The 13,808-nt window shown below is 37.2% G+C and overlaps 1 pseudogene; it reads left to right on the forward strand.

Annotated features, from left to right (window-relative positions):
• The first annotated feature begins 1,180 nt into the window (after positions 1–1,180).
• On the forward strand, positions 1,181–12,385 carry LOC114753063 (uncharacterized; annotated as a pseudogene).
• The last annotated feature ends 1,423 nt before the right edge of the window (positions 12,386–13,808 follow it).

Consider the following 13,808-nt stretch of genomic DNA (forward strand, 5'->3'; position numbering starts at 1 on the left):
GAGAAGGTGATTTTGACGGTGATGGCGCCTTGAATCAGTTAGAATTCTGAGTTTTGATGTTCAGATTGAGTCCTGAGCTTATGGAGGGATCAAAATTGTGGTTACAGGAAGTCCTTCAACAGGAACTCAAAGATTATGTCTGATTTTACCCCATCTTTCTTCCATTTTAATTTGTCTATTGAAGGCAATTGCCCCGTTTAGTTGTAACAAAAAAGAAAGAAATGAAATGGAACAAATTATTCATTTGATTTTTCCTTGATATCCTTCGCTATTATGGCAGTGTACCAGCCAAACGCAATTGTTTTCTTTGACCATTTCGAGGATTGGCATCTGTTTGTGCTTGTTGTTCAAACCTTACACACTTCTTTAATTCTTTTATATCTGAACTGGTTATGATTCCGTCCAGTTTAGTTGTAACTAAAAGAGTGGACTAGGTGAAAATGTGAGTCTTCTTGGTGTCATTATTGGGCTTCACGGTTCATTAGGTACGCGTCGCTGTTAGTAGAGGAAAACAGAGGACTTGGTGGACTTTGGTAGCACATTCATTCTCTTTATTGACTTTGATCTCTTCCGCCTGTGACTTATGGACCTACCTCTATCATAAAGATATTTATGGAAGTATCATTTTAAGGAAGCAGTAGTATTACAAAATATAATTTTCAAAGGCGTGTTTCTGCGGATAAGGTTGCCCCTGTTCCCATTCATGCTTGACTTCATCTAAAAGCTAAAACAAGGATGCAGGGCGAGTGTGAACATCGTGAATTATACAGGAATATCCTTTTATTTCCATTTTTTATAATAGCTGTCGGGAAAAGGAGACTGGGTTACTTTGTTATGTTGTCTTTTTTTTTTTGGTGACCTGGAACTTTGTTATGTTGCTGGGAACTTGGAAGTTGACATACATTTGAGTCTAACAAGGTTTCTTTTCCTATTACATGCGGACCAATAATATATAAGACTTTGCAAACGGTTCACAAGAAATCTGATTTTTCAGCAGACGGCGATATATTATGAAGGTTGCGTGATGTTTTTGGTCTGCACTGCAACTTCTTTTTTCCTCTTTGAGCGAAATCTTTGAGGAAAAAACAAAAATCGTATACAGTCCACTTCCTTACGTAATACTTGTCTCAATTGCTGATCAAAATGGGTCTTTGAAATGGAGGCTCGAGGTTGGCAATCGATGACAAATCTTCTTTATGTGCTCTCCATTGCCCAGTTTTTATCTCTGCTCTCTCACACTTCAAGTGCTGCTGACCACCTGACCCAATCTCAGTCAATATCCGGAGGCAAGACCCTAGTTTCTGGAGATGGAAGTTTTGAATTGGGCTTCTTCAGTCTAGGTGGTTCAGAAAAGCTCTACTTGGGAGTATGGTACAAGAAAATCCCCGTCAAAACTATTGTGTGGGTTGCCAATCGGGAAAATCCAGTCAAAGACAAGTCTGGCGTGTTGAAATTAGACAGACAGGGGAACCTCGTGCTTCTCAGCCAAAACAAGACCGTTGTTTGGTCAGCAAATCCCGCGAGAAAGGTCCTGAACCCAATTGTTCAGCTTCTTGGTTCGGGAAATCTAGTATTGAGAGATGAGAAAGACGAGAATCCAGAAAATTACTTGTGGCAGAGCTTTGATTACCCTTCTGATACATTGTTGCCTGGAATGAAGTTAGGGTGGGATCTAAAAACTGGGCTGAACCGGACTCTAACTTCTTAGAAGAGTTGGGACGACCCTTCTTCCGGAGACTTTACCTGGGGACTTGTACTTAATGGTTACTCCGAACTGGTGATGTGGAAGGGTTCGTCAGAGTACTACAGAAGTGGACCCTGGAATGGCCATAGGTTCGATGGTGCCCCAGCATCAAGGAAAAATCCTGTTTTCGGCTTCGATTTTTTCTCCACTGAGGATCAGTTGTATTATACCTTTTACCTCAAGAATAAGTCAATGATTTCAAGAATAGTCCTCAACCAAACCGTCTATTCTCAGCAGCGCTTCATATGGATCGAAGAGGCTCAAAGTTGGATGCTTTATGCATCTTTTCCAAGAGACAACTGTGATGACTATAATCTTTGTGGCCCTTATGGAAATTGTGTCATGGGTGAGTCTCCAGTGTGCCAGCGTTTAAGTGGGTTTAAGCCCAAATCACCACAGAACTGGGATATGATGGACTGGACTCAAGGGTGCGTACGCAGTCAACCATTAAGCTGCGAGGACAAGAATAAAACAGGATTCAATAAATTTAGCGGGCTGAAGTATCCTGATTCTATGCATTCTTGGGTCAATAGGAGTATGAATCTTCAAGAATGTATGGGGAAGTGCTTGGGAAACTGTTCTTGTACAGCTTATGCAAACTCAGATATCAGAGGAGTAGGTAGTGGATGTATTTTGTGGTTTGGTGACCTCATGGATATCAGAAAGATTCCTGGTGACAGTCGAGATCTATATATTCGGATGAAAACTTCTGAGATAGGTAAGCTCCTGATCTTTCTTTAGACTTTGGCTTTTGATATTGTAACAAGTCACGAGGGAGCAATACTTGATGATTTTTATATACGTACTATAGCCACAATTTAATGCTTTATTTTTATTTTTTTCCTTGATCAACTCAATATTTCTTTGGCAAATCATGAAGCTGTGAAAGACGGACATAAGATGAAGGTGGCTGCGATTATCATCGTTGTTGCTTCAGTTGTTGTGATAATTTTGATTTTGTTCTACATTGGCAAGACCATGAAACTGTTCACAGGATTATATTCAGAAGATCTCAAATTTTACAGTGAAAAATGGCGTGGACAAGAGGAGGCTTGCAGGAATTGTGATCGGCTGCGCTGTATTAATCATGAGCATAGTAATACTCGGATTAATAATTAGGAAGAAGCTCATGCATCCAGGTGATCAATTCATGACCACTAGAATGCGTGTTTCTTTTCCTTTTCAGGAAATGATGACTAGATTTGGAATCTCTATGATCTCAAGTTTTTAGCGGGAAAACTTATATGCAACTTTTTTATGACATGATTACTATTTCATTTTTCAATTAAAATAAGGCAAGTACATATAAGTTTAATAACATGACATGTGAATGGGGTTTTGTGATTGTGGTTAAGTCTGAGGTCTTTTACCACTTAGAATCATTGATTGAATGTTTTAAAAAAATGTTTAAATATTTTATAATTTTATTGAACATCTTGATGGCAAATATACAGAGAAGAGAACCTAAGTCTAAACATTTTTAACACACACACGCACATTCTGCCTTTAGATTTGGTAGTTCTTATTTGTCAATAATCAATTATATAAAGAACTCACCCTCCGGCCACCATTTCAGGGAAAGCAATTTATTGGAGGGACCAGAATGACAAAGAAGACTTTGATTTGCCAATATTTGAATTTTCAACCATTTCTAATGCCACAGATCAATTTTCGGAGAGGAATAAATTGGGACAAGGTGGTTTCGGACCAGTGTACAAGGTGACAAATCTATAGTTGACCAAGGTATTCCTTTCCCTAAATCACCAACCTTCTAACTTCCACAAAACTGTTGCACAGGGTGCACTAGCAGATGGACAAGATATTGCAGTAAAGAGGCTCTCCAAAACATCAGGACAAGGAATGGATGAGTTTAAAAATGAAGTTTTATTGATTGCAAAACTCCAACACCGCAATCTTGTAAAGCTTCTTGGTTGTTCTATTCAACAAGGAGAAAAGTTGTTGATTTATGAATTCATGCCTCATGGAAGCTTAGACTACTTTATTTTTAGTACGAGCTCTTTAAACTCTGGCTTTTATATCAATAATTTTAATAAATTTTATTTAGTAGTTTCCATGCTAACTTGAAAGGTGAAATATATCAGATTCAACAAAAACTAAACTACTAGATTGGGGTAAACGATTCCATATTATTGATGGGATTGCTCGAGGCCTTCTCTATCTTCATCAAGATTCAAGATTGCGAATAATCCATAGAGATCTCAAAACCAGCAACATTCTTCTTGATATTAATATGAATCCAAAAATATCAGACTTTGGATTAGCCAGAATTTTTGGAGGAGATCAAGCCGAGGCCAACACAAATAGAGTGATGGGAACATAGTATGTATTTAATTAATTTGCTTTTTTTTTCTTGGTGCAAACCCTTTTAACTTCTCTTTTCTTTATTATATTGCAGTGGTTATATGCCTCCAGAATATGCAGTGCATGGATCTTTTTCTGACAAATCTGATGTCTTTAGTTTTGGAGTAATGGTATTAGAGATAATAAGTGGGAAGAAGAATAGGGGATTTTGCGATCCACATTATCGTCTTAACCTTCTGGGACATGTAGGTTTGATGAATAAGTTCCTTCAGTTGCAACTAATTATGAGAATTATATATACTTCTCATTTGTTTGTGGCTATTGTTTTCCTTTTCAGGCATGGAAACTATGGAGTGAAAAAAGACCAATGGACCTAGTGGATGAACAACTGAAAGATTCAGTTATTTCACCTGAGCTGTTAAGGTGTATCCAGGTGGGTTTATTGTGTGTGCAGCAAAGACCAGAGGATAGACCCAACATGTCCACTGTGATTTTAATGTTGAATGGTGAAAAGTCACTTCCTAATCCAGGAGAGCCAGGGTTCTACATTGGAAGTGATAATCAAATCTTAGCAGATTCTACTATAAGAAGCAGCGGAGAGTGTTCAATTAATGAAGCTTCCAACTCAACATTAGCGCCAAGATAGAATGCCGAAACAATCTTGAACCTTCCTATGTCTCAATTTCCATGTAATGTCTTAAAATAAATTTAATTTCCATAACCTGATGAAAATGAAGATGTCGATGATATTAGGGGCTCACAGCAAGTCCATCAAATTGATGTTTATATAATGTCAGTGTGCAATTAATGTGATAACATATAATGCATCATTTCGTGTGTTTATAAGCTCATTCTATCAAAAATTGATGAATACATTCACAGCTGCATGAGTTCTAAACACGTCAAGACTGGTGAAATTACAAGAGCAAAAAAAACAGAGAGAAAGAGATCCTATAAATCTGATAACCAAATCTTAGTACAAAATGAATTTTGATTGCTGAATTCAACAAAATGAAAAATCTCTTGATTAAATTCATAGTATTAGGAAGTTCAGTGACTCTAATCAATTGTAATTTAGGAACCAACGTAAATAACTCGGACCCAAGTTAGAAATAGATGAAGAGGTGAAAGAGGAGTACCTCAGGCTGGGCAATTTGAGCAATCAAGCCACTTATGGATCCCAGTGACATCCATCAATCTTGTGGAAATAAATATGGATTGGGACGAGTGAATCAAACAGCAAACTACCCACTTGTTGTGGAGACAAAGGAGGTTAGGAAGCAAAGACTTGTAAAGAGATAATGCTAACAGAACAATCTGTCAGGGTCAATATAGAATAATGACAGGTTAATCAATTTTAATTTAAGGTATAATTATATGAGGCTCACATCACAGGTATAATTAATCGCGAGGGGCCATTTGTTGATGTTGAAGTACTGTTACTTCACATGCAGAGCCTAGCAAATGCCGTTGATAACTGATCTAATTAAGAGCCTTGTTATATGTCACTGCTCACAGATTAATGCGTTAATTTCTTTATAATACCAGTGATGGCAAGCAGTACGTCATAGCAATATTGCAAGCTTAATGCAGCAAAATGTTTTTGTGAATACATCGTATTTAGCTTAATGCAGCAAAAAGAAGTTAACTTTTTTCTTTTTTGGAACCAAGAAAGAAGTTAGGTAGAACCGTGGAAGGAGCTTAAGGGATGGATGGACATTAAAGATTCAAGGGGACTTTGTAACAAGCAGTAAAAGAGTGCTCAGATTGACAAAAGAATTGCAGAAAGGAATGAATGGGGAAAGTGATATGTTTAAATCACATACCATAATACGACGTAATCGGCTATAGATGGATGAACAGGCACAGTCACAATCAAAGGCAAAGAAAGAGGTCATTATTGTGGATTTGGATCGATCTGGGTTGTTAAAACGTGGGAGGGACCAATAATCAGCTCAGATAAAATAATGGTGAGTGCGAAGTTTAACTACTTTTGCCACCACCCACACTTGCTTCCATTAACCCCCGACATTCCTAATCCCATTCATTAATCCATCTTAATTAGTTTCATTTTCAAATACTACCTATTAGTATCTAATATGTTTATATCATTATCCATAATTATTTTAGCTTATTAATCTTCTTTACAATGACATATAGCGCGAGTCCATTACGATTTCTTTTATTCTGGTTTTACCTCGTTATAATAATTTAATTATTTTAATTCAATGCAACCATATTATAAATTTACAATTTTTAAACCTCTTCTATTCCTCTTTTTGGGAAAAAATAAAACACGTGATGCAGATTTTTTTTTTTTCCTTATCGTCATTCATATAAATCATCTGATAAAAATTTAAAATATATACATATATTTTGTATTTAGTAAGGGCATGTACAATTGGACTAGCTGCTAGACATGTATCTTGGGTTAGGTTATTGATAGTTTAGGGGTGTGAACAACTGCATTAAATTGATGCTTGTATGAGATCATTCCATTAATGAAATGTGATAAAGGTATTTTTTTCCCCAAAAAAAAAAACCATCAATGACCATTAAAAATTAAGAACAATTTATTCTCATATTTCCCAAGTGATACAACATATTTGGGTTATTGAGGAGTAATTAATTAAAAAGTGCCTCATGATTTAAACGAAGGGAGAATAGAGAGGGCATTTATTTTTCATATTAATAATATTAATTAGAGATAAAAATGAAATTTATATTTAATGGCATAACTAATTTTTTAATTCAGGTAAAATAATAAAATGTTACTCATAATTTTGGATTAGAGTGAGTAAGTTTTATCCACAGTACATACCAGAAAAATTTTTACTCTCGCAGTTATTTAAACATCATCAAGAAAACTTTTGAGATGCCTATCGCAAGAAGCAGTAATTGAAATTTCTTTTTCTTTACCAGCACAGTAACTGAAATCTCTAAGAAAGAAACATTGCATAAAAGAATTTATAGACAAAAAGTGTTCTAAAATCACAAGAAGCGGTTATATTCACCGCGTCAGTTGTCTTTAACTTTTGCGGGCCAACTGTCTATTGTCAAGTTGACAACTTAACCAAAAGAGAGAACTTTCGCCGAGTTTATCTTTTTCCCGGTAGTGTGAAGTGAAACTTCCGATTGTCCAACTTGCACAATTGCTCATGGACGCTTTTATCCTTCAAGACCTTCTGCGAAAGCCATGGGCAAATACTGGACTCCCAAAAAAAGACGGGGAATTCACGTCTCCTGACCTGTAACTTAGTTGTCTCCCGCGGTTTTGCTCTTGGAAATCCCGATCCTTTTTCTCTTTTCCCCTTTTATATATATCCTTCCTTTCTCTTCCTCATGTATCTCCCGTCTCTCTCCATCTCTCTGCTTCTAAGCGTCTCCCTCTTTTTTTCAACTATGGCATCTCGAAACCCAGAAGTTAATTTCCAGGATTACTTGCCTATTATGGCCAACAAGCTGGGTGGAGATGGCTTGATAGACGAACTGTGTAATGGGTTTGATCTATTAGTGGATTCTGATAAAGGGGTCATCACTTTCGACAGCCTCAAGAGGAATTCCGCTTTGCTGGGGCTACAGGATTTTGCCGATGAGGATCTTCGCTCGATGTTGAGAGAAGGTGATTTTGACGGCGATGGCGCCCTGAATCAGTTAGAATTCTGCGTTTTGATGTTCAGATTGAGTCCTGAGCTTATGGAGGGATCAAAATTGTGGTTACAGGAAGTCCTTCAACAGGAACTCAAAGATTATGTCTGATTTTGGGATCTTTCTTCCATTTTAATTTGTCTATTGAAGGCAATTGCCTCGTTTAGTTGTAACCAAAAAGAAAGAAATGAAATGGAACAAATTATTCATTTGATTTTTCCTTGATATCCTTCGCTATTATGCCAGTGTACCACCCAAACACATTTGTTTTCTTTGACCATTTGGAGGATTGGCATTTGTTTGTGCTTGTTGTTCAAACATTACACACTTCTTTAGTTCTATTATATCTGAGTCTTCTTGGCGTCATTATTGGGCTTCACGGTTCATTACTTCATTAGGTACGCGTCGCTGTTAGTAGAGGAAAACAGAGGATTTGGTGGACTTTGGTGGCACATTCATTCTCTTTATTGACTTTGATCTCTTCCGCCTGTGACTTATGGACCTACCTCTATCATAAAGATATTTATGGAAGTATCATTTTAAGGAAACAGTAGTATTACAAAATATAATTTTCAAAGGCGTGTTTCTGCGGATAAGGTTGCCCCAGTTCCCATTCATGCTTGACTTCACCTAAAAGCTAAAACAAGGACGCAGGGCAAGTGTGAACATCGTGACTTATACAGGAATATCCTTTTATTTCCATTTTTATAATAGCTGAGACCGGGTTTCTTTGTCATGTTGCCCTTTTTTTTTTTTTTTTTTTGACCTGGAACTTTGTTATGTTGCTGGGAACTTGGAAGTTGGCATACATTTGAGTCTAACAAGGTTTCTTTTCCTATTACATGTGGACCAATAATATATAAGACTTTGCAAACGGTTCACAAGAAATCTGTTTTTCCAGCAGACGGCGATATATTATGAAGGTTGCGTGATGTTTTTGGTCTACACTGCAACTTCTTTTTTCCTCTTTAAGCGAAATCTTTGGGAAAAAACAAAAGTGGTGTACAGTCCACTTCCTTGCGTAATACTTGTTTCAATTGCTGATCAAAATGGGTCTTTGAAATGGAGCTTCGAGATTGGCACTCGATGACAAATCTTCTTTATGTGCTCTCCATTGCCCAGTTTTTATCTCTGCTCTCTCACACTTCAAGTGCTGCTGACCACCTGACCCAATCTCAGTCAATATCCGGAGGTAAGACCCTAGTTTCTGGAGATGGAAGTTTTGAATTGGGCTTCTTCAGTCTAGGTGGTTCAGAAAAGCTCTACTTGGGAGTATGGTACAAGAACATCCCCGTCAAAACTATTGTGTGGGTTGCCAATCGGGAAAATCCAGTCAAAGACAAGTCTGGAGTGTTGAAATTAGACAGACAGGGGAACCTCGTGCTTCTCAGCCAAAACAAGACCGTTGTTTGGTCAGCAAATCCCGCGAGAAAGGTCCTGAACCCAATTGTTCAGCTTCTTGGTTCGGGAAATCTAGTATTAAGAGATGAGAAAGACGAAAATCCAGAAAATTACTTGTGGCAGAGCTTTGATTACCCTTCTGATACATTGTTGCCTGGAATGAAGTTAGGGTGGGATCTAAAAACTGGGCTGAACCGGACTCTAACTTCTTGGAAGAGTTGGGACGACCCTTCTTCCGGAGACTTTACGTGGGGACTTGTATTTAATGGTTACCCCGAAGTGGTGATGTGGAAGGGTTCGGCAGAGTACTACAGAAGTGGACCCTGGAATGGCCTCAGGTTCGATGGTGCCCCAGAATTAAGGAACAATCCTCTTTTTGGGTTCGATTTTGTGTCCACTGAGGATCAGTTGTATTATACCTACTACCTCAAGAATAAGTCAATGATTTCAAGAATGGTCCTGAACCAAACCGTTTATTCTCGGCAGCGCTTCATATGGATCGAAGAGGCTCAAAGTTGGAGGCTTTATGCATCTGTTCCAAGAGACAACTGTGATGACTATAATCTTTGTGGTCCTTATGGAAATTGCATCATGGGTGAGTCTCCAGTGTGCCAGTGTTTAATTGGGTTTAATCCCAAATCACCACAGAGCTGGGATATGATGGACTGGACTCAAGGGTGCGTACGCAGTCAACCATTAAGCTGCGAGGACAAGAATAAAGTAGGATTCAAGAAATTTAGCGGGCTGAAATATCCTGATTCTATGCATTCTTGGGTCAATAGGAGTATGAACCTTCAAGAATGTATGGAGAAGTGCTTGGGAAACTGTTCTTGCACAGCTTATGCAAACTCAGATATCAGAGGAGGAGGTAGTGGATGTATCTTGTGGTTTGGTGACCTCATGGATATCAGACAGATTCCTGGTGATAGTCGAGATCTATATATTCGGATGAAAACTTCTGAGATAGGTAAGCCCCTGATCTCTCTTTTACACTTTGGCTTTTGATATTGTAACGAGTCATGAGGTAGCAATACTTGATGATTTCATATACTCGCTTTTGTCACAATTTAATGCTCTCTGTTTTTTTCCCCCTCCCCTGACCAACTCAATATTTCTTTGACAAATGATGAAGCTGTGAAAGACGGACATAAGATGAAGGTGGCTGCGATTATCATCATTGTTGCCTCAGTTGTTGTGATAATTTTGATTTTGTTCTACATTGGCAAGACCATGAAATTGTTCACAGGTACTGTTTTTTGTTTCAATGAATCGCTATTACATATCGAACAAGATTAATCAATTCTAGTCGCAGCTTACTCTCTCTCTCTCTCTCTCTCTCTCTCGCGCGCGCGCGTAGGGAGGCACATGCAATATGTAATCCTAGATGCTAAAGTTGACTTGAGCGCTTATACTGAACATCCATCCTCGTATTTTCACTAAAATCTGTAATTTTGCTTACCTTTTTATCTTCCTGTGGTAACAAAGTGGGTCTGCAAATTATTAGTTAAATTGTTTCTATGATCAACATTATGCAAACCACGGCCTGAGAAAACATACGATCTTAATTCTTTCAAGACTGTAATCTTAAATGATTTTTTTTTTCCATCTTAAATGATGTTTTTATTTTTACTTTAAGACATAACTTTGGCCCACATTACTGAACCTTTCTGTTTCTTCTGCCAATCTTTTATTTAAATTACTGGGATTTCAATCGGATGAGAAAACAAACACGATGTACTTTAGGCATTGTTAGACAACATATTTTGTCTAGTAGAGTCAACCTTCCACTTTTGTTGTTCACATTACAACAGAGGAAACAGAGGACAACCTGATGGCACAATATAATGATGAAGACGACCAAGAAGATTTGGAGCTTCCTTTCCTTGACCTCCCCACAATTGTCAAAGCAACTGATGACTTCGCAATCAGCAAGAAACTTGGACAAGGTGGATTCGGGGCTGTATACAGGGTAATCCTGAAGCATGCTAGTCTAATGAAGTATGATTCACCTTAGTATTTATGCCTATGCTTTATGTGTCTTAATTTTAGGGTATGCTTGTGGATGGAAAAGAAATTGCAGTGAAGAGGCTTTCACAAAGTTCTGGACAAGGGTTGAATGAATTCAAGAACGAAGTCATATTGATTTCCAAGCTACAACATCGAAATCTTGTTAAACTTCTTGGTTGTTGCATCCAAGGAGAAGAGAAAATGCTTGTCTATGAGTACATGCCCAACAAAAGCTTGGACTCTTTTATCTTTGGTTTGTTTCTCCCACTATATAGTAATAATTGATCTTGAATCCTAAGAAGTTTTCCATGTCTTTTCTCCTTCATATTCTGTTCCCCCTCTCTCTTACCTGAGTAGTTAAGCTGAAAATGAATTAATCATACTTATATCTTGCCAGATAATGTAAGATGTAAGGTTCTAGATTGGCCTAGGCGCTTCAACATTGTTTGTGGAGTTGCTCGAGGGCTTTTGTATCTTCATCAAGATTCAAGATTGAGGATCATACATAGAGATCTTAAAGCAAGTAATATTTTACTTGACAATGAGTTGAATCCAAAGATTTCAGACTTTGGTATGGCTAAAACTTTTGGAGGAGACCAAACTGAAGGAAATACTAACAGAGTGGTTGGAACATAGTAAGTAGTCATAATTCTATTAATTGTTAACATTTACTTCTAACTAAACACATCTTGACCATTTATTTCATAATTTTTTTTCAGTGGTTACATGGCACCTGAATATGCTATTCATGGACTGTTCTCAGTGAAATCAGATGTATTCAGTTTTGGTGTATTATTACTGGAGATAGTAAGTGGAAAAAAGAATAGAGAATTTATCCATTCAAACAAGAGTCTTAACCTTATTGGACAGGTAAGTTTAAAGTGTCAAAAGAATGAGACCTTTTCAGTGTTACCATTCTTGAAATCTTAAAAGTTTGACAAATATTTGCATGTTTATCAGGCATGGAGACTTTGGAAAGAAGGCAGATCTTCAGAGTTAATTGATTCACGCTTGGATGATATATTTGATCTTTCCGAAGCATTGCGTTGCATCCATATCAGCCTTTTATGTCTGCAACAACATCCTGAAGATAGGCCAAGCATGTCTAACGTGGTTGTTATGTTAAGCAGTGAGAGTGCCATACCCGAACCTACGGAACCTGCTTATATCATAGAGAAGAAATTTCCAGGAACAGACTCTTCTAGCAAGCATCAGTTTTCTTCAACTAATGAAATAAGTGTTACCATGTTAGAGCCTCGATAGGGAACTATTTATGTGACCTTTACTGCTTAACTGATCTATATAAGATGGCACGTTGCATGTTGCTCCTGTGCTTACTGATACGACATATGTGAATCATTTGGGGAGTGCTTTAGTACAACTGACTTTGGAAAGCCCTGAATGCCAAGCATTCCACTTTTGGCTTGTAAACTTTTTCTAATTTAAAGCAGAGGGGCATGTAATGAACACGATATTTATGAATCTGTGATGTGTTCCAGGTACCTCGTTGTCAATTAATGGCATAAAAGCAGGGTCCATTTCAGTAAATCTTTCACATTTGGTAGGGGGCAAGAATTCTAGCCAGAATGTAAATTTAGGTCTCACAAATTGTAGCTATGTGTCGAGTACATATAAAAAAAAGCGAAACACGTTAGGAGTAAATCTTAAGGGAAAGTGGCTTTGCCAATAGAGGCATAGAAGTTGAGGGGTTGCTCTCAAATACAGAGGAGTTAAACGTCAACTACTCCAAATTATTTTCTTGATTATTGTCTAGTAGCCCTTCATCCTGGTTTTCTCTGCCCTCCATAGCATAATTAATCACCGATTTGGTTCTCTCTTTTTTGTGCAAATTTATTTGTTCATTTACTTTATACTCGTCCCTATGGTCAAAAGCTAGCTGGAAACTAGGTTAAGAAATTTGAATTTCCAATCAAAACTGACTGTTTTAGAACGTCGCCATCCCTTCACTTTTCCCACACTCCTTTCCTTTACTTGAATTTTCCTCTCTGATTAGCACTGGTTTAACTTTTGTCAAAATCTACTTTAAATTGAAGTGGATATAATCAAATTCATTGTCAAAGTCTAAATGCAAAGTCACTGCTTAAATTCCTTCATTTAGCATTTTTCGTTAATGAAATCAATTTTGATCTTATTATATGCATATGTACGGATACATTGTCTCTCACGGTTCATGTCTGTGACTTGTACTGATATAAATAATTCACATCTATGGTGACTATTAAATTAAGTGATTACCTGCAGTAGAAGAATGATTCTTGGCCTTTTTTTATCTCTCAAATAAGCCATTCTTAAATTATTTTGTTAAGTTTAGTTCATACTTCACAGTGTTATGCAAAATCTAAAATTAGTCTTATTATTTATGGTTTCTAATTAGTTACTATAATTTCAGATATGTTTTAATTTTGACATTGATATATTGATCATGCCCTAAAAGCAGTTTATTAATTCGCGATAAGCATGGATTCGAGAGGGGAAAAAAATTAAGTGGGACGTACCGTAGTGCTTATAAATCCATAGAAATTAGTTGTCAAAAAAAAAAATCCATAGAAAGTACGTGGTTTGGTGATGGATTTTTAACATGCTGGTTTAATTTTAATCCAGGGGTCAACCTTGTTCTAGTCCAGTTAATGGGATGGATTAATGCGAATTTTTAATTGCTGGTTTC

This window comes from Neltuma alba, unplaced genomic scaffold (assembly GCF_004799145.2).
Source record: "Neltuma alba isolate B1F8T4 unplaced genomic scaffold, ASM479914v2 tig00007654_pilon, whole genome shotgun sequence".
Classification (NCBI taxonomy): domain Eukaryota; kingdom Viridiplantae; phylum Streptophyta; class Magnoliopsida; order Fabales; family Fabaceae; genus Neltuma; species Neltuma alba.